Below are 18,195 nucleotides of genomic sequence, written 5' to 3'. Positions count from 1 at the left end.
AGCCCTCCTTTTTCAGATTTAAAAAAAAACTTTTAAATTTTAGTAAGTATGTATCATAAATATTAATAGAACATAAATTGTCTTGCTGAAGAAGTACTTTGGCTTTTCCTTCCAACTATTTTTGCAAAAAAAATAATCAATAAACATGTTTTGTTCTGGTAATGTGTAATATTATAACGTGTTGTTTCTTTGTTTTATATAGCTGCGTTCTGTAACAATGTCTTATTAATGGAAATGAAGATGTACTGGTAAATTTAATTATATCAGTATAAAAAGAAAAAACGCTAAAAGACTTGTATGGGGTTTAAAGCTCTGATGTTTGGGTACCCACACATTTGTAGAAACTGTTTTCTGCTGCAATAAAACAATGATTCTTAGTTGCAAGAGCAGCTGTCACTTGCAAAATAGAGGCTGTACATTAATAGTCCACTTACTATTCATGCTTGTAACAGTGAAAATAATAAAAAGAACACTTTCAGTGACAGTTTCTGTAAACATAGCTGAATCAAATAGCAACTACTTGCACTAGTGAAGTTAAACACCTCCATATGTTTGCAGGACTGGAGCTTAGTCAGTCTGCAATAAGATGACACAATAACACTATCAAGTTTGGTTAGCATTCAACCTAAAATAATGAGATTTGTTGTTTTGTTGGTCAACAGCTCATATTGAAAAATTCCCAACTTTCTCTTCTCTCCCCTATTCCTCTCAAAGCAAGTCCACAGAACTTGAGTTGGTGGTTAGTTTTCCATTTCTGCTGTGGTGCACTTTGATCAGACTTTACCCTGGATAATTTCCAATGTTATAACCAGGGCAGGAAATGAGATCTTAGTGGAGTAGTATGACATTACAAAATTATTGCATTAAGACCGTTGTGGAGATTCCTTCACAGTGATCTCCCCCATGTCATCCTGGCAAGGAAATGGGGATTCTTCTCATCCATGGGAAAGGTTGTAGGACTGTCTCCAAGCCCGAAGGTTCTCCAAGATCCACAGCCTGCCTGTGTACCAGCAGCTTGGCGCTTCTGAAAACCAGGCCACTTTCATTTAAGTACCTAAATATGGATTTAGGTGCTTAACTTTAAGGGCCAAAGTTTGAAAAAGTTGGTCTTAAAGCATGAGTGAAATGACATATGAAAAGAAATGAGCACATAAGGCTACATACTTTCAAAATCTTTTCTGTCAACATTTTTATATTGTCAAAAAAGCTCTGAATTGGCTGAAAAATTGTAAAAAAAAAATAAAAATACAGAACTAATGTATGCTTGTTTCTGAAAATGAAGGGAGATACAGATTGTAAACACAAACACACATACTCATGTAATAAGAGTTCCTTTTGAAAACAGTTATGTTAAAAATGGCTTACCCAATAACATGTAGTGACAGTGTTGGCATGTCCATTCAAGTTTTCTACAAATAAAAAAACCACACAATTGTTAAAATAATCCAAATGTATAATACATTTATCATCCCTTCAGTGATGTGCCATGTACATTCTTGTCCTCATTTTGCTTTCATACTAGTGTGTATCAGGAATAACTCCACTGATGTCAATGAGTTACACTGATATAAAACAGCTGTGAGCTCCAAATTGAACCCTCTGTAGCCATGCTAAAATGCCACAGTGTTGGCTGTGATTTAAGATCTGGAATAGAATAGAAATTTATGTACAGAATACACATAAAAAAACATGTTAAAAGAACTTCATTAAGATTTCCCGTGAAATCTTAATTCAGCCTCCTTCTGTGTTTGCGTTATGATACAGTCTTTAATTACACGATCACATAGTATGTTTTCCACTAGTCCCTTCCCCTCCCTAGCTCCTTGTCCTAATCCCATTCTCCTCCCCTAGCCAGTCCCAATCTACACTGGTTAGGCTTCTCGTCCCAGTCTCAGTCTCCTTGCCCTACAAATCCTCGTCTCCCCTTTGCAGATTCCTGGTCCCCTTGCCTAGCCATTCTCAGTCCCTTTCACCTCCAGCTCCCGGTCTCCTTGCCCAGACAGTCCCACTTCTCCTTTTCAGCTCCTCATCTGATCTGTCTTTCTCCCCATCCCTGGTGTCCAGTCACCCTACCCCAGTAGCTCCCTCTCCCAATCTCCCTCCCCTGGCTCCCAGTCCCAGTCTTGTTGCCTGGTCAGTCCCAGTTTTCTCCCCTCAGCCTGACTCCTTGTCAGATCTGTCTCTTCCCCTCAACTACTTCTTCCACCCCACTGGTTCTCGGTTCCAGTTTCCTGGCCCAGCCAGTCAGTCAGTTTCCCCCTGGCTCCTAGCTCCCAGGCTCTTTACCTAGCCAGGCCCAGTCTCCCCCCACCTCAGCTACCAGTTCCAGTTTCCCTCACTCCTGCCAACCTCCAGTCCCAGTTGCTTCCACTTAGGCTCCTTTTCCCTTACTCCTACCATCACTAACCTCCCACAGGTCCAGCTCTTGGACTTACATTCCAATCCAGCAGTTTCCTTCTCCACACTGCTTAGGCATCAGTGGGGGATGGTTTTTGGGAGCACAGGAGAGACAGGCTCCTTGTTCTCCGTTCAGATGCACGGACCTGCAGCTGCTGAGAGCTGCAACTGCAAAATTGTTGCTGCTGGGGTGGTCCAGAGGGATTCTGTGGCGTCAGCAGTTGAACTGATGCTGGTCTGACACTCTTCCACATAGGAGCTTGCAGTCCACATTGCTTTTAAGCAGTACCCTCAGATGGTGAGGCATATCTGAATCTGCCTGTAGTGAGTTTACTGCCTTTGTCACTCTGGTGAAGGGGAAGAAATTATATTAATGAAATGACACAGAAGCAATGAAGGAGTTTAAGTCCCACCAACCGCTCAATCTCAGCTGGTTCATTTTGTAATTACTATTAATTAAGTAGTGCTAACTCTTTAGACATTTATTTAACGCCTTTGCTCATTGGGAAAGCTTCATGAGATGCGCTTCTCATTTTCATGAAAGTCCCGGGGGACAGCAGTCATGCAATCATTCAACACTCAAAATGTAATAGTGGCAATAATTTAAAAAATAAATAGAAAATGGCAAGAGGGGCTTTCAACAGACTCCACATTCTGCTCACAACCTCTGCTGTAAAGTACCCTGTTCTTGCTTTCCACTATTCACTTTATGGTCTCTCTGAGTTATCCTTGGTTACACACAACATGAGAATGTAGGATGCACACAAGGAAATAAGACTGTTTAAAGAGCTTTTCTGAGTATTTTCTTTAGATTTTTGTATTTATTTCAGTCTTAATGAAACAATTGATTTCACCTCAAAGGTACACTGGTAACAATTTCAGTATAAATCTAGAAAAGCAGATTCTTCGGGGAAACTACAAGCACATGCCTTGTCTTTATCTGTGTTCACCGCTACCTTCAGTTTAGTTTCACCGAGTGGGATTTTCCTACTCTACCTTGGTAACATAGAATTGTAGGACTGGAAGGGACCTCGAGAGCTCATCTAATCTAGTCCCCTGCACTCATGGCAGGACTGAGTATTACCTAGACCAGTGGTTCCCAAACTTGTTCCACCACTTGTGCAGGGAAAGCCTCTGGCGGGCCAGGCCAGTTTGTTTACCTGCTGCATCCACAGGTTCGACTGATTGCGGCTCCCAGTGGCCGCGATTCGCTGCTCTGGGCCAATGGGAGCTGCTGGAAGCAACACAGGCCGAGGGATGTACTGGCTGCACTTCCAGCAGCTCCCATTGGCCTGGAGCAGCGAACCACAACCAGTGGGAGCCACAATTGGCCGAACCTGCAGATGCGGCAGGTAAACAGCCTGGCCCACCAGGGGCTTTCCCTGCACAAGCGATGGAACAGGTTTGGGAACCACTGGTCTAGACCATCCCTGTTTGTCCAACCTGCTCTTAAATATCTCTAATGATGGAGATTCCACAGCTTCCCTAGGCAGTTTATTCCAGTGCTTAACTACCCTGACAGGAAGGTTTTCCTAATGTCCAACCTAAACCATCCTTGCTGCAATTTAAGCCCATGGCTTCTTGTCCTATCCTCAGAGGTTAAGAACAGTTTTTCTCTCTCCTCCGTGTAACAACCTTTTATGTGCTTGAAAATTGTTATCATGTCCCCTATCAGTCTTCTCTTTTTTAGAATAAATAAACCCAGTTTTTTCACTCTTCCCTCGTAGATCATGTTTTCTAGACCTGTAATAATTTTTGCTGCTCTCCTCTGAACTTTCTTCAGTTTATCCACATCATTCCTGAAATGTGGCGCCCAGAACTGGACACAATACTCCAGCTGAGACCTAATCAGCACAGAGTAAAGTGGAGGAATAATTTCACATGTCTTGCTTACAACGTTCCTGATAATACTTCCCAGAATGATGTTCGCTTTTTTTGCAACAGCGTTACTCTGTTGACTCATTTAAGCTTGTGGTTCACTATGACCCCCAGATCCCTTTCCTCAGTACTCCTTCCGAGGCAGTCATTTCCCATTTTTTAAATGTGCAATTGATTGTTTCCCCGTAGAGAAGGGGGAAAATATTTCTTTCAATTGCTGTGCTACTAGTATTGTTTTGCCTGTAAATATGATACACTGTAAGGCAGGATAATTATTGGAGGCCTGATTCAGCACTGTTACTCTGATTGATTTCAGTGGAGTTACACAGCATTACAGTGGAGTAATGCAATGCTAAATCAAGCCCCAAAGGAATAATTTTGCTCTGGCCTGAAGTTAACTCATATTGCTTCTGAAATAAGAGGAGCCACATGAGTGCATCCAGGGATATTGTCATCCGGAGTATTTCCGTATTTTAGATGAGAGAATACCAAGTTAGAACCATTTGAATGACAGGGATGCATTACACCACTTTTACATTCAAACTTTTTAAAAAACACAGATATGTAGGATGCAAGTGTTATTAAACTGAGTTCCTTAATCTGTGACATAAAACAGAACACCTACCAGAGTCCCTCCTATTACTCCTTTTTGGTTCATTGTATGGAAAGTCTTTTGTAAAAAGAGGTTCTTTACATAAAGAAAATCCAGTCTAGATCCAGTTGGTTTTCAGCCATTTTCCTTTAAAGGGAAGTGGAAACAAGATTTGCCCTGGACAAGACAAATTATTTTTCACAATACATTATTTTACCCCTTGCTTTTAAAAATGCTTTTCAGATCTATGCACCTACCGACTCTGCTATTGATAGATGTCTTCATCTGAACTGTACAAGGGTGAAGGCATCTTGAAATTAATACAGAGAATGAGGTTTTGAGAACAACACACCAAAAGGCAAAACAAATAAAAATAGATTCAAATATCCAAGAAGGGCTTTACTTATATTTACAAAGGGATTAAAGTTACAACTTCAAACACTACAGTAATTCTATACTGTGCTTGTCTTCTTGGTTTACATGACTTCTTTGTTTACAGTCATAGATTAACACTGTCCATAGTCTGCACCTCCTTTTAATTCCATTAAATCAGCCCTGTTTCTGTCAGCGGAAAGGAGTAAAACTGGAGTGATTTTGATTTTGCAAAACTTTATTGATCACTTCAACAAAAACCAAGATGGTTCAGAGCCAGGGCCCATTTTTCCCTGTCCTCAAAATTCAGTCAAACATGGAAAAATGACTCCAGTTTTGGCTCATCTCTAGTCACGGTATAACAAATTCAAAACCAAGCACTTTGCATTGAAGATAATTGCCTTCTGCAGCTGTAGAATGAAAAGGAACAATATGATTTGCATTTCCTTCAAGGTGCAATTAAGCTTCAAAATCAAGCCAAGTTTCTCCAATAGAAAACATAAATTATTCATTTTTGTCTGCATTGTTCAGCTTCAGGTTTTCTGTGTACTGGAGGGATCCTCTGTGGTACATTTCAGAAACCTTGATGCCTTTGATTTAGTGCCCTCTTCTGTTTGATAGTGTCAGTACACACGAAGCCAATGGTTTGTTGTCTTCATTTAGCCTAAACAGAGACAATGCTACTACAAACCATTGGGAGTGGAAACAGACTGAAATGTTTTAGAAGTTGAAAATTACAAGAGCACTAGACATAGGAAGAAAAGCTCCACTAGAAAATTCTAGTGTGGAAAAAGCCATAAAATCATTGCAAGCCTGTATGTGCTTTTCTTTTAATGTAATTACAGTCCTTCAGAAAATGCCCTTTTTTGGAGTAGTCTTTGTTGGTTATATCTTGCATACTTGACACACTTGGGGGTTTTCCTTTACCACTTGGTCTCTCCAATTTATTCCTATGTCATTTCCTTTTGTTACTGGTTTGCAGAGCTGCAGAATTTTTGTTGAGACAACTTACAGCTGATACTACCTACTGAGCTGAGCCAACAGAGCAGTGTCAACATATAATACTTTCCTTGGTGAGAGATCTTGGTTCATGTGTATCTCATAACTGAGGTAAGGAGGTCACGAGTATTTGGAATGGGGAAAGCTAATCACCAGTACACCACCAACCCTTTGAGATATTTAGGAACACTTAAGCTATACATGAAGCTGATAACCAGCAAAATATAATTAGTTGGCCAAGCACAGCAAAGTCCTACATGCAACTTGATGATGTTTTTTTATTTGTCTGTATGTAACATGGTAACTTTTGAACACTGCATCTGATCAACTACAGAATTTCAGGGAATGTTCTAAGCATCAATGGGCAGAACTCTATTGAATTTGGTTAAAAAAAAAACAGATGGGGAAAATGTGGGGAATCACACAGAGCTCCTTGTGTCTGGTTAGCAGACCAAGCAGTTTCATCCACATCTGTAATTGTCTATAGATCAAAGAACTGGTGCATGGGATCCATTAACAGTTTCTGGCATAACAATACTCCAGATCAGCTCTCCTCACCATCCCAATGTTTAAAATGTTGACAGGTAAAAAGAAAAGAAATAAGAATGGTGGAGGAGAAGGAGAGGCCTGGTGGAAACTTAGGAATAAGGAGGCAAAAGGGATAGGATCCACAAAGGTACTTAGGCACCTAAGTCCTGTTGTTGGCATCACTATAATCCACAAAACTCCCTCCTGGCTGCTGCCTATCCCTGTAGATGCCTAAATTCATTTGGTGTCTAAGTTTTTGCCTCTGGGCATGTGCACGGGCAGTCTCACTCTAGATGCCCAGATGTCTATCTCCTGTCACACAAACTGGGAAAGGTAGGCATGCAGCTGCCCAAGTCGCTGGTGGGAGGAGAATCCACTAGGCTTGCTCAGAGGCTGCCTACGGGATAGGGCCCCTCAGCTGAATTTATACAATAGCAGGTGCAGTGGGGAGGAAGGACCTCCTTTGTAATCTTTAGTGAACAGGGTACTTACCCAGAATGTGGGAGACTCCCGGTCCAGAGAGGGGAGAAGGGATTGGAACTGGGATCATCTACCTCTCAAATGTGTGTTCTAATCACCAAGCTAGATATTCAAATGGTTTCTTTAGCCCAATTAATGTTTAGGTATTTGTTTAATTTAAGTGTACCAACTTCAACAGGAGAGATTGAGGGACCCCCACATTAGAATATTCTATAACCTAGTGGTTAGGGCACTCACCTTACTGCAATTACTGATGTGTTTAAGACATACAAAAATCAAGGCCAGATAAGACCACCAAACTTATTTGGGCTGATGATCTGACTTTAACTTTGAGGAGATGAAAAGCTAATGCATTAACCCACACCAAGATATGCCCCCGGCTATTTTTTAATATTTTTGGCTATTTTAAGGATTAGGTTTTGGATGACCTCATTCTAATTGCTGCCCACAGGCCCTTTTATAGGCACAGAATGGATCAATTCTTGGTGTTCATGCTATATTGATCCTTAAGGAATAATAAAATGATGCTGATATATGCCAGAACATAAAGAGTAGACAGAGTTATAACACAGTATTTGATTCTGTTGGTATTGAAAAGTGATGATAAGAGAAAATATTTCATACAACTCCCGGTACAAAGTACTATCTCATTATTGCTTGTAAATCTGCTAATCATGCCATTTTACCCTAGCTGAATGCCTTTTCTATTGGTATGCATTAAATCTAAATTTGATTCTCATTTGACCACCAAAGAACTCAGAATAAAGCACAGAAATGCATTCTGCCCTTTTCAGAGAATGTTTTGTGTTACTAAAACATTAACCCTTCCAGTTAAACAGTAGCATTGATGAGCCCCAAAGGCAATCCCATCCATTCTTTCTTAGGGAGAAGAATGCTGGGTGAGATTCAGGGCAGCAGATTCTGTGCTTCCTATTAGCCACGTTGGCATGCCCTAGAAAGCTGCCACATCTGGCCTGGCTCCTTTTTCCAATCTACTCCCCCCCCCTAAACTCTTGTCCCCTGTCTATTTGAATCAGGCAGCTTCTCCTCCATGCTGCCTGGGCCTAGCATGGGGTCATTGCAAATACGGCTAAAGAGGCTCCCTACTCTCAGTTCAGGTGCCCATGCCAGGATATGAATCTGGATCCAATACAGCCCATAGCGTTCCAGGGCTTTATTGCAGGGAAAGTTCTGCTCAGCCCTATGCTGGAGCATGCCCAGCGCAGATGGAATCTTCAGAGAATTTAGTTGCTAAAATCTAAAGTCTGGATCCATAAAGGAACATAGGCGTTACAGTGCTCAGTGTCACAATGCTTAATTGTTAGACACCTAGAAAATCAAAGGAACAACATTGTGATCCACAAAACCTGAATTCGGCACCTTGGCTCCCTAGACAATGAATGAGGAAGATAGGCACCTTAGAATGTGATCAACAAAAGCCAGTGAGTCATCTAAATTAGTCAATGGGAAATGCCAATCATAGGGGGAATGCCTGTTCCATTGTGTATGAATTATAATACTTAAATAGTCATGGGCCAAGAGAGAGAGGCACCTGGGAGGTGGGAGACCAAGGCCCAGGGCCCCCTTTTCCAATCACTCTTCCATTATTTATCCACGGTGGAACAGCTTACACAGGAGAGACTGAGAGAGACCCAGATAAGAATAGCCCTTAGCTCCATAGTTAGAGCACTCCTGAGCGGTGGGAAACTCCTGTTCAAATGCTTTTTCCTCATCAGCCTGAGTGGGCAATTGAACCTTGGTCTCCCACATCCCAGGTGAGTGCTCTAACTACTGAGCTAAAAGTTATAGGAGGACACCACTGCCACGGCTGAGCACACGTACCTGATCAGGTGCTGCCTGGGAGATGGGTGAGTGAGTGAACCCGTATTTCCGCCCAGTTTGTGGATCACTTTGGGGCTTAGGCAGGAAATAGGCATCCAGATGCCTAGAGTGAGGCAGCAGCATGTGCTCCCAGAGGCAGAAACACAGGTACCTAGGGAACTTTTACCCTGAAAACTTAGGCACCTGCAGGATTCAGCAAGAGTTTTGTGGATCACAGTGGAGCCCAAGAGTGGGACTTCAGAGCCTAAACCCAAAATTTAGCTGCCTAAGTAGCTTTGTGGATTGGTGCCTGAGTCTCTACGGAGCATGTGCAAACTATGATTTTTCAAAGGCTTATAACTTGACCAAATTTGGGTGGGTTTTCACAGGGGCTGCCAAAGGCACATCCGTCACACAAAAGCCACCCCCTGCCAAATTTCAAATCTTTGTTCCAAGGAATGGAGATGCTAGAGCTTTTCAAATAAAAGTTTACCAGAATTTGTTTTGATGGACAAAACAGCGTGTTTTTCCTGACCTCACTCTCGGAAGCAGTTTTTCCAAAAATAAATAAATAAATAAAAATAATCAGCCTGAGGCAGACAACTGGAATATAAAGTTTCAACCCAAAGAGTTATAGTTTGGCAAAGATATAAAGCCACTGAAAAACAGGCCTCAAAGTATTACTTAGAAAGACTGTAAGTTTTCTGCAGCAGTGTCTGTCTTGTTGTTTGTTGTTTGTACAACGCCTACCACAATGAGGTTCTGGTCTATTACTGGGGCTTGTAGGTGCTATGGCAATACAAAAAATGAATGTCTTCACTCCAGAGTTAACTCAGGTCTGGGCAGTCAGGGGACCTGGGTTAGCAAAGCCTGGGTCTGAGTGTCCACACGGCTAAGCCACCAGTCCTACCTGCCTAGTCACGTCCCTACCAGCACTACCCTAATCTAGGCTAAGACTTCTGGGAGCATATCCCATGGTTCTTAGCTGCATTACTCTATGAATTGTTTCCCTGTGTATTGTGGGAGAACTTGTCTGTGCTTCCCTACCCCCTGTGCAGAAGGACTCTTAGCCTGTTCATTCAGTAAACTGAAGCACTTCTAGACACTTGGCATGTGGGGTTTAAATACTAAACTGGTGTACATAAACTAATAAGTGACTTCCAGTGCAGAAGAAGGAAATAGGTAGAAGGTCAGGAAAATATGGCCCAAGAGAATTGTGGGAAGGGATTGGAAGACTATCGGTACCCATGTTAAATAACTGGTTTACAGCCTGCATACTGCAAAGTACGTGGGTTACAGCCCAAATTCAAGCAGAACCCAGGCTCTAATTTATACCCTCAGCTGAGTAAGTTATCTCACATTCAAAGCAACTCCAAAGCCAAGTTAAAAGTTTTTGTATGTGGATAGTTGGGGACTCAGGGCTAAAGCCCAGGAGGAGCCCAGATTAACTTTACAGTGAAGGCACACTCAACACTTCCCATTATAAAGATAACCTTAATAATAGGCAGTACTCCACCTATAAGTGTTTTTAAAAATAAGTGGGGGAAACCTCAATGCATTACTGTGATATTAATAATACTGTTTTGATAGAGAGGTCAAAGACAACCATTAAATGATTCTGACATTAACTTTTACTTTATTTGAGGTTTCTCCAAAATCTCATTGTTAATGATGTTTGTGGGGTTTTAATAACTGACATATCAAGACATACCAGTGGAAGTCATCTCTTACACCGCAGCTCAGCCAGTATGGACACCAGATATTAATGATTCAGCTAACAGCACATCACCGTGGTAATTTGCACATGTAAAGTAAGGAAATTTTATAGACACTCTAAATTCTCATAATCCATCATTTTTCAAGGCCTAGTTCATCCTTTCTTGACACAGCCAAATGCACAGACATATACAGAATATCTCGTATATTTGTTAGAATTGTGGAAATGCATGGTTATGGAGACTCCATAGTTAGGGTGATGTTCTAAAATAGGGCATAAATTCCTATTTTTCTCCAAAAGTGTATGGCCAGTTTATGTGAAATTTCAGACTGGGTTAGTGTTTTTTCTCTTTGAATTTTCTGTGTAGTTTTTATTTTTTCTTGTTTTTTTTTATGGTAAGGGTTTGAAATTTGGGCTCTGGCTCAAGATCTCCTTGGCAGTTCTACTTACATAGTTTATCCACACAAAAATTTGGTAGAGATGGATCCTTTATAGAATGGGGCAACAGAGAAAAATTTTTAAATGAATGTTGGATTTAGGGTCATTTTTAGCTGCTACTAACATTGTAACTGAAAGTTTATATATACTGTGCACGCAAGCATGATTGATGGAGTGCAAGTACATGATAACACAATTGATTGTGGCAGTGAGGGTAGGATGTGCACAAGATTGATTGATGGTGGGGCATGGAAGCCTGATTTTTCTGAGGAGGAGAGGGGGGCAAGGGAAGCTCACGCAACCCTGCTTGGTTAATGGGGTAGGGCAGGAACACAGAAAGCTGATTGGTTATTTTGGAAGGAGTGAACGCATACAAAACATGATTGATTGATTGATTGATTGATCGATTGGTGTGGAGGCATACAAAAGTCTGATTAATTAGAGGGGATTTTAGGGGCGAGCACATGCTAGCCTGACTGATGGCAGGGCAGCAGTGGGGGCAAGCACACCCAAACCTTATTGGTTGATGTGAGGGGAGACCTAGAAGCCTGCTTGAGTGAGGGGGAGCAGGCACATGCAACCCTGACTGATGGGGTCAAGAGTCCAGACACACTTAAAACTATCTCCAGGAGGAGCTGACTTTTCTGTTAGATTTTTGTCCTGCAGCAGAAAAGGGTTTGTGTGCACAACTGCTGATATGGGAGGGTTCAGGCAGAGCTGCTGACAGATAAAATATTTTCCCACTTCACTTGTAGCCCCCCCAGGCCCACTCCTCTTCACTTATCCACTGCTCACCCCATTAAGCACAGAAAAAACCTTGGAAATTAATACTCAGCATACTGATTGTCAAGTATCTGATGTGTTGTTCTTATTAAGGCATAAAGAGCTTACTAGTTAAGTTAGTTATATTTAAATGTTCCCTAACCGCCATGTGAGCCAGCTGTAGGCTTCAGCTTGCCAGGCTGTCTGCCCTCTGCCTTCCAGATGTCTGTGTTCTAAAATCTTAGGGCTCTGGACTCACTCCTATATCCTTATATAACCATGGCAGCTACTCCGTACACAGCACAACTGATTCAATCCCACTAGATGAAAGTCATGAAAGTTAAGCCATCTGATAGCAACCAGTACTCTGCCCCCTAGAGATGCTAGCCTTCCATTACCCCCTTCAACTGCCCATCTGCACACAATTCTTTACCAAACTACCTTCTCCTAATGTAATCACCCACTACATCACACATCCACAACTACTTGTGTTGCGGGAAAATACTCTGGTAGGAAAGTGTGCAGAAATGTGAAAATTGCACAGAGTTACAGCTGCTGTGCATGGTTTGTGGTGTACGAGAGTTGTCGTAATGATAAAGTGAGTACTTGTGAGTGGAGGAGTAGAGGGTATGTACTGTTAAGTGGCTTATCTTTTAATTTCCGGCCTTTTGTGTGTATATGTCATAAACAGATAGCTAAGGGTTAATGTCTCTTTCACCTGAAACACCTGACCAGAGAACCAATCAGGAAACCGGATTTTTTCAACTTTGGGTGGAGGGAAGTGGGTGTCTGAGTCTTTTGTCTGTCTGCCTGTTTCCTCTGAGCTTTGGAGAAGTAGTTCTATTTTCTAGTCTTCTGTTTCTAAGTGTAAGGACAAAGAGATCAGATAGTAAGTTCTATGGTTTCTTTTCTTTGGTATTTGCATGAATATCAGTGCTGGAGTGCTTTGATTTGTATTCTTTTTGAATAAGGCTGTTTATTCAATATTCTTTTAAGCAATTGACCCTGTGTTGTATCATCTTAATACAGAGAGAACATTTGTATTTTTTCTTTCTTTTTATATAAAGCTTTCTTTTAAGACCTGTTGGAGTTTTTCTTTACTTCAGGGAAATTGAGTCTGTACTCACCAGGGAATTGGTGGGAGGAAGAAATCAAGGGGAGAGCTGTGTGTTGGATTGCTAGCCTGATTTGGCATTTCCTCTGGGTGAAGAGGAAAGTGCTTTTGTTCCAGGATTGGGAACGGAGAGGGGGACTCACTCTGCGTAGTTTCACAGAGCTTGTGTCTGTGTATCTCTCCAGGAGCACCTGGAGGGGGGAAGGGAATCAGGATTATTTCCCTTTGTTGTGAGACTCAAGGGATTTGGGTCTTGTGGTCCCCAGGGAAGGTTTTTCAGGGGGACCAGAGTGCCCCAAAACACTCTAATTTTTTGGGTGGTGGCAGCAGTACCAGGTCCAAGCTGGTAACTAAGCTTGGAGGTTTTCATGCTAACCCCCAAATTTTGGACGCTAAGGTCCAGAATCTGGGAATAAGGTTATGATATGGTGTAGCAGCGAGTGGGATCTAGACAGAATCCAGAAGCCAGTAGGAATATTATATTTTTCTTTTCTCTGCTAAGGGCTTTTTAGCAGAGAGAAACAGTTTGCTTTTAAAAGGGAACCAGAGAGAATTTTTTTTTTCTGCTCTCTCTAGCAGTTTGTGGTTTGCATGTTAAGCGAGAAGACTGTTGAGGGTCTTTTGTCATGCAATAGCCCTCCCATTAGGAGGCAAATACCAGCACTTATATGCATGCAGATAAAGTGGTTTTTCTGGTTTCCCTTCATTGAACATTAGCTAGAGAGAAAAGGAAAAAAGCACTGTTGCTAGGCAGACTTCAGGAGGCAACAGAGAGCCTGCAGTTCAGAAAATAAACACCGGAGGGCACCCCAACACAAGAAAACAGGAACCATGACTTCTAAGGCAAAGATTGACGCCGAAGAACAAATCAAAGACGCTGAACACAGGCGACAGATGGAGATAAAAGAAAAGGAAGAAAGCCTCAAACTGGCAGCCTTCCAAAGAGAACAGGCAGCCCAAGAGGCAGCACACAAAAGAAAACTAGAAGAAGAAGAGGTGGCCCACCGAAGGAAGCAAGCAGAAGAAGAGTTGGCCCACAGAAGGAAGCAAGAAGAAGAAGAGGCAGCCCACCGCCGAGAAATGGAAAAGCACCAAAAAGAAATGGAAAAGCACCAAAAAGAAATGGAAAAACAACAAAAAGAAATGGAAAAACAACAAAAAGAGAATGAAGAGAAGGAAAAACAGAGAAAACATGAACTGGAGATGGCAAAAGCTGGGCTGCATGTGCCAGCCAACCCTAACAATCCGGCGCCAATTATTGCTCCCCAGCACAGGAAATTTCCCACCTACAAGGCAGGTGATGACACCGAGGCCTTCTTGGAAAATTTTGAAAGAGCCTGTCTTGGGTACAGCATCCCCGAAGACCAGTACATGGTAGAATTAAGGCCACACCTCAGTGGACCTTTAGCAGAGGTGGCAGCTGAAATGCCCAAGCCGCAAATGAATGACTATAAACTTTTTCAAACCAAGGCCAGATACAGGATGGGGATAACCCCAGATCATGCCCGTCGGCGCTTCAGAACCCAAAAATGGAAACCAGAGGTGTCATTTCCCAAACACGCCTACTACATTGCAAAAAACTATGAGGCCTGGTTAACAGGAAACAACATTCAAACCTTGGAAGAAGTGAACCTCCTCATACAAATGGAGCAGTTCTTGGATGGTGTTCCTGAAGACATCACACGGTACATACAAGATAAAAATCCCAAAACTATCGCTGAGGCGGGGGAGATTGGAGCCAAATGGATGGAACTGGCAGAAAGCAAAAAAGCTACTGTCAAGGGGAACGATTACCCCAGGGGGCACACAGACCATAAACCCTACAACCGAGGACAGCCAAAGACCCTCCATACCACCCAAGTAAAGCCACAGATACCCTACTCTTCAACCTCACCAGTCTCCAGTAACTCACCTCGGCCCAGTGACCCATCAGATGGAAGATGCTTTAAGTGTAATGAACTGGGACATATCAAGGCCAACTGTCCCAAGAACACCATGCGAGTGCAATTCATTACACCACCATCACCCCAAAGATCCCCAGGCCCAGATGCCTCTCAAATACCCTTGGAGCGAAGGGAAAATTTGAGAGTGGGCGGAAAGAAGGTTACTGCGTGGAGAGACACGGGGGCACAAGTGTCAGCTATCCACCAATCCTTCGTTGACCCCAAATTCATCAACCCAAAGGCCAAAGTTACCATTTACCCCTTCATGTCACAAGCTGTAGACTTGCCTACAGCTGAACTGCCTGTCCAGTACAAAGGCTGGTCAGGAATGTGGACTTTTGCAGTCTATGACAATTATCCTATCCCCATGCTACTGGGGGAAGACTTGGCCAACCAGGTGAGGCGGGCCAAGAGAGTGGGAATGGTTACCCGTAGCCAAACCAGGCAAGCTTCCAGACCCATTCCTGTTCCTGAGCCGTCCACAGACGCCCCGTCTGTGTTACCAGAGACCCAGACAGAGGTAGTGGACCCGGATTCCATGCCTACCACTGAAACAGCCACAGCATCTCCAGTCCCAGGCCCGGAACTGGAACAGCAACCAGCACCAGCAAGTGCAACCACATCTTCAAACTCAACGCCAGAGGGCGCCAGCAAGCCAGAACTGGCAGAAGCAAAAGACAGCCATACCCAAAAGGCTCAGCCAGAGCCTGAAATACCCTCAGGTGCACCAGCGGAGAGCGGTTCACCAGCAACGGAAACAACCCCATCACCTACATCGCTTCCAGAGGGACCAAGCCCAAGTCCACAGTCTGAGGAGGAACTGGTGACCCCAGCCTCAAGGGAACAGTTCCAGGCTGAGCAGGAAGCAGATGACAGCCTTCAGAAAGCGTGGGCGGCGGCACGGAGCACCCCACCGCCTCTCAGCTCTTCTAATCGATCCCGGTTTGTTATAGACCAAGGACTTTTATACAAGGAAATTCTTTCTGGTGGACACCGGGAAGAATGGCAGCCGCAAAAACAGTTGGTGGTCCCAACTAAGTACCGGAAGAAGCTCTTAAGCTTAGCCCATGATCATCCCAGTGGCCATGCTGGGGTGAACAGAACCAAGGACCGGTTGGGGAAGTCCTTCCACTGGGAGGGGATGGGCAAGGATGTTGCCAAGTATGTCCGGTCTTGTGAGGTATGCCAAAGAGTGGGTAAGCCTCAAGACCAGGTCAAGGCCCCTCTCCAGCCACTCCCCATAATTGAGGTCCCATTTCAGCGAGTAGCTGTGGATATTCTGGGCCCTTTCCCAAAAAAGACGCCCAGAGGAAAGCAGTACGTACTGACTTTAGTGGACTTTGCTACCCGATGGCCAGAAGCAGTAGCTCTAGGCAACACCAGGGCTAACACTGTGTGCCTGGCCCTAACAGACATCTTTGCCAGGGTAGGTTGGTCCTCTGACATCCTTACAGATTCAGGGTCTAATTTCCTGGCAGGGACCATGGAAAAACTGTGGGAAACTCATGGGGTGAATCACTTGGTTGCCACCCCGTACCACCATCAAACCAATGGCCTGGTGGAAAGGTTCAATGGAACTTTGGGGGCCATGATAAGAAAATTCATCAACGAATTCTCCAATAATTGGGACCTAGTGTTGCAGCAGTTGCTGTTTGCCTACAGGGCTGTACCACATCCCAGTTTAGGGTTTTCACCATTTGAACTGGTGTATGGTCACGAGGTTAAGGGGCCATTACAGTTGGTGAAGCAGCAATGGGAGGGGTTTACGCCTTCTCCAGGAACTAACATTCTGGACTTTGTAAGCAACCTACAAAGCACCCTCCGACACTCTTTAGCCCTTGCTAGAGAGAACCTAAAGGATGCTCAAGAAGAGCAAAAGGCCTGGTATGACAGACATGCCAGAGAACGTTCCTTCAAGGTAGGAGACCAGGTTATGGTCTTGAAGGCGCAACAGGCCCATAAGATGGAAGCATCATGGGAAGGGCCATTCACGGTCCAAGAGCGCCTGGGAGCTGTAAACTACCTCATAGCATTTCCCAATTCCTCACTAAAGCCTAAAGTGTACCATGTTAATTCTCTCAAGCCTTTCTATTCCAGAGACTTACAGGTTTGTCAGTTTACAGTCCAGGGAGATGATGCTGAGTGGCCTGACGGTGTCTACTACGACGGGAAAAAAGACGGTGGCGTGGAAGAGGTGAACCTCTCAACCACCCTGGAACGTCTGCAGCGGCAACAAATCAAGGAGCTGTGCACTAGCTTCGCCCCATTGTTCTCAGCCACCCCAGGACGGACTGAACGGGCATACCACTCCATTGATACAGGTAATGCTCACCCAATCAGAACCCCACCCTACCGGGTGTCTCCTCATGCCCAAGCTGCTATAGAACGGGAGATCCAGAACATGCTACAGATGGGTATAATCCGCCCATCTACCAGTGCCTGGGCATCTCCAGTGGTTCTGGTACCCAAACCAGATGGGGAAATACGCTTTTGCGTGGACTACCGTAAGCTAAATGCTGTAACTCGTCCGGACAACTATCCAATGCCACGTACCGATGAGCTATTGGAAAAGTTGGGACGTGCCCAGTTCATCTCTACAATAGACTTAACCAAGGGGTACTGGCAAGTACCGCTAGATGAACCTGCCAAGGAGAGGTCAGCATTCGTCACCCATGCGGGGGTGTATGAATTCAATGTCCTTCCTTTCGGCCTTCGAAATGCACCCGCCACCTTCCAGAGGCTGGTAGATGGTCTACTAGCTGGACTGGGAGAATTCGCAGTTGCCTACCTCGATGATGTGGCCATTTTTTCAGACTCCTGGCCCGAACACCTACTCCACCTGGAAAAGGTCTTTGAGCGCATCAGGCAGGCAGGACTAACTGTTAAGGCCAAAAAGTGTCAAATAGGCCAAAACAGAGTAACTTACCTGGGGCACCAGGTGGGTCGAGGAACCATAAACCCCCTACAGGCCAAGGTGGATGCTATCCAAAAGTGGCCTGTCCCAAGGTCAAAGAAACAGGTCCAATTCTTCTTAGGCTTGGCCGGATACTACAGGCGATTTGTACCACACTACAGCCAAATCGCTGCCCCATTAACCGACCTAACCAAAAAGACCCAGCCAAATGCCGTTAAGTGGACTAATGAGTGTCAAGAG

At 43.9% G+C, this 18,195-nt stretch overlaps 1 long non-coding RNA gene across 1 annotated transcript in view; it reads left to right on the top strand.

The window, feature by feature from the left end:
* Positions 1-18,195, top strand: part of LOC115652135 — a 28,411-nt gene that overhangs the window by 889 nt on the left and 9,327 nt on the right. Inside the window, exon 2 of the long non-coding RNA XR_004000561.1 lies at positions 6,222-6,349. This is a non-coding gene — a long non-coding RNA (uncharacterized LOC115652135). The remainder of the gene's footprint in view (positions 1-6,221; positions 6,350-18,195) is intronic.

The sequence above is a fragment of the Gopherus evgoodei genome, chromosome 5 (genome assembly GCF_007399415.2).
Source record: "Gopherus evgoodei ecotype Sinaloan lineage chromosome 5, rGopEvg1_v1.p, whole genome shotgun sequence".
Lineage (NCBI taxonomy): Eukaryota > Metazoa > Chordata > Testudines > Testudinidae > Gopherus > Gopherus evgoodei.
The sequence above is the reverse complement of the archived record's forward strand: the minus strand, read 5'-3'. Positions and strand labels throughout refer to the sequence as shown.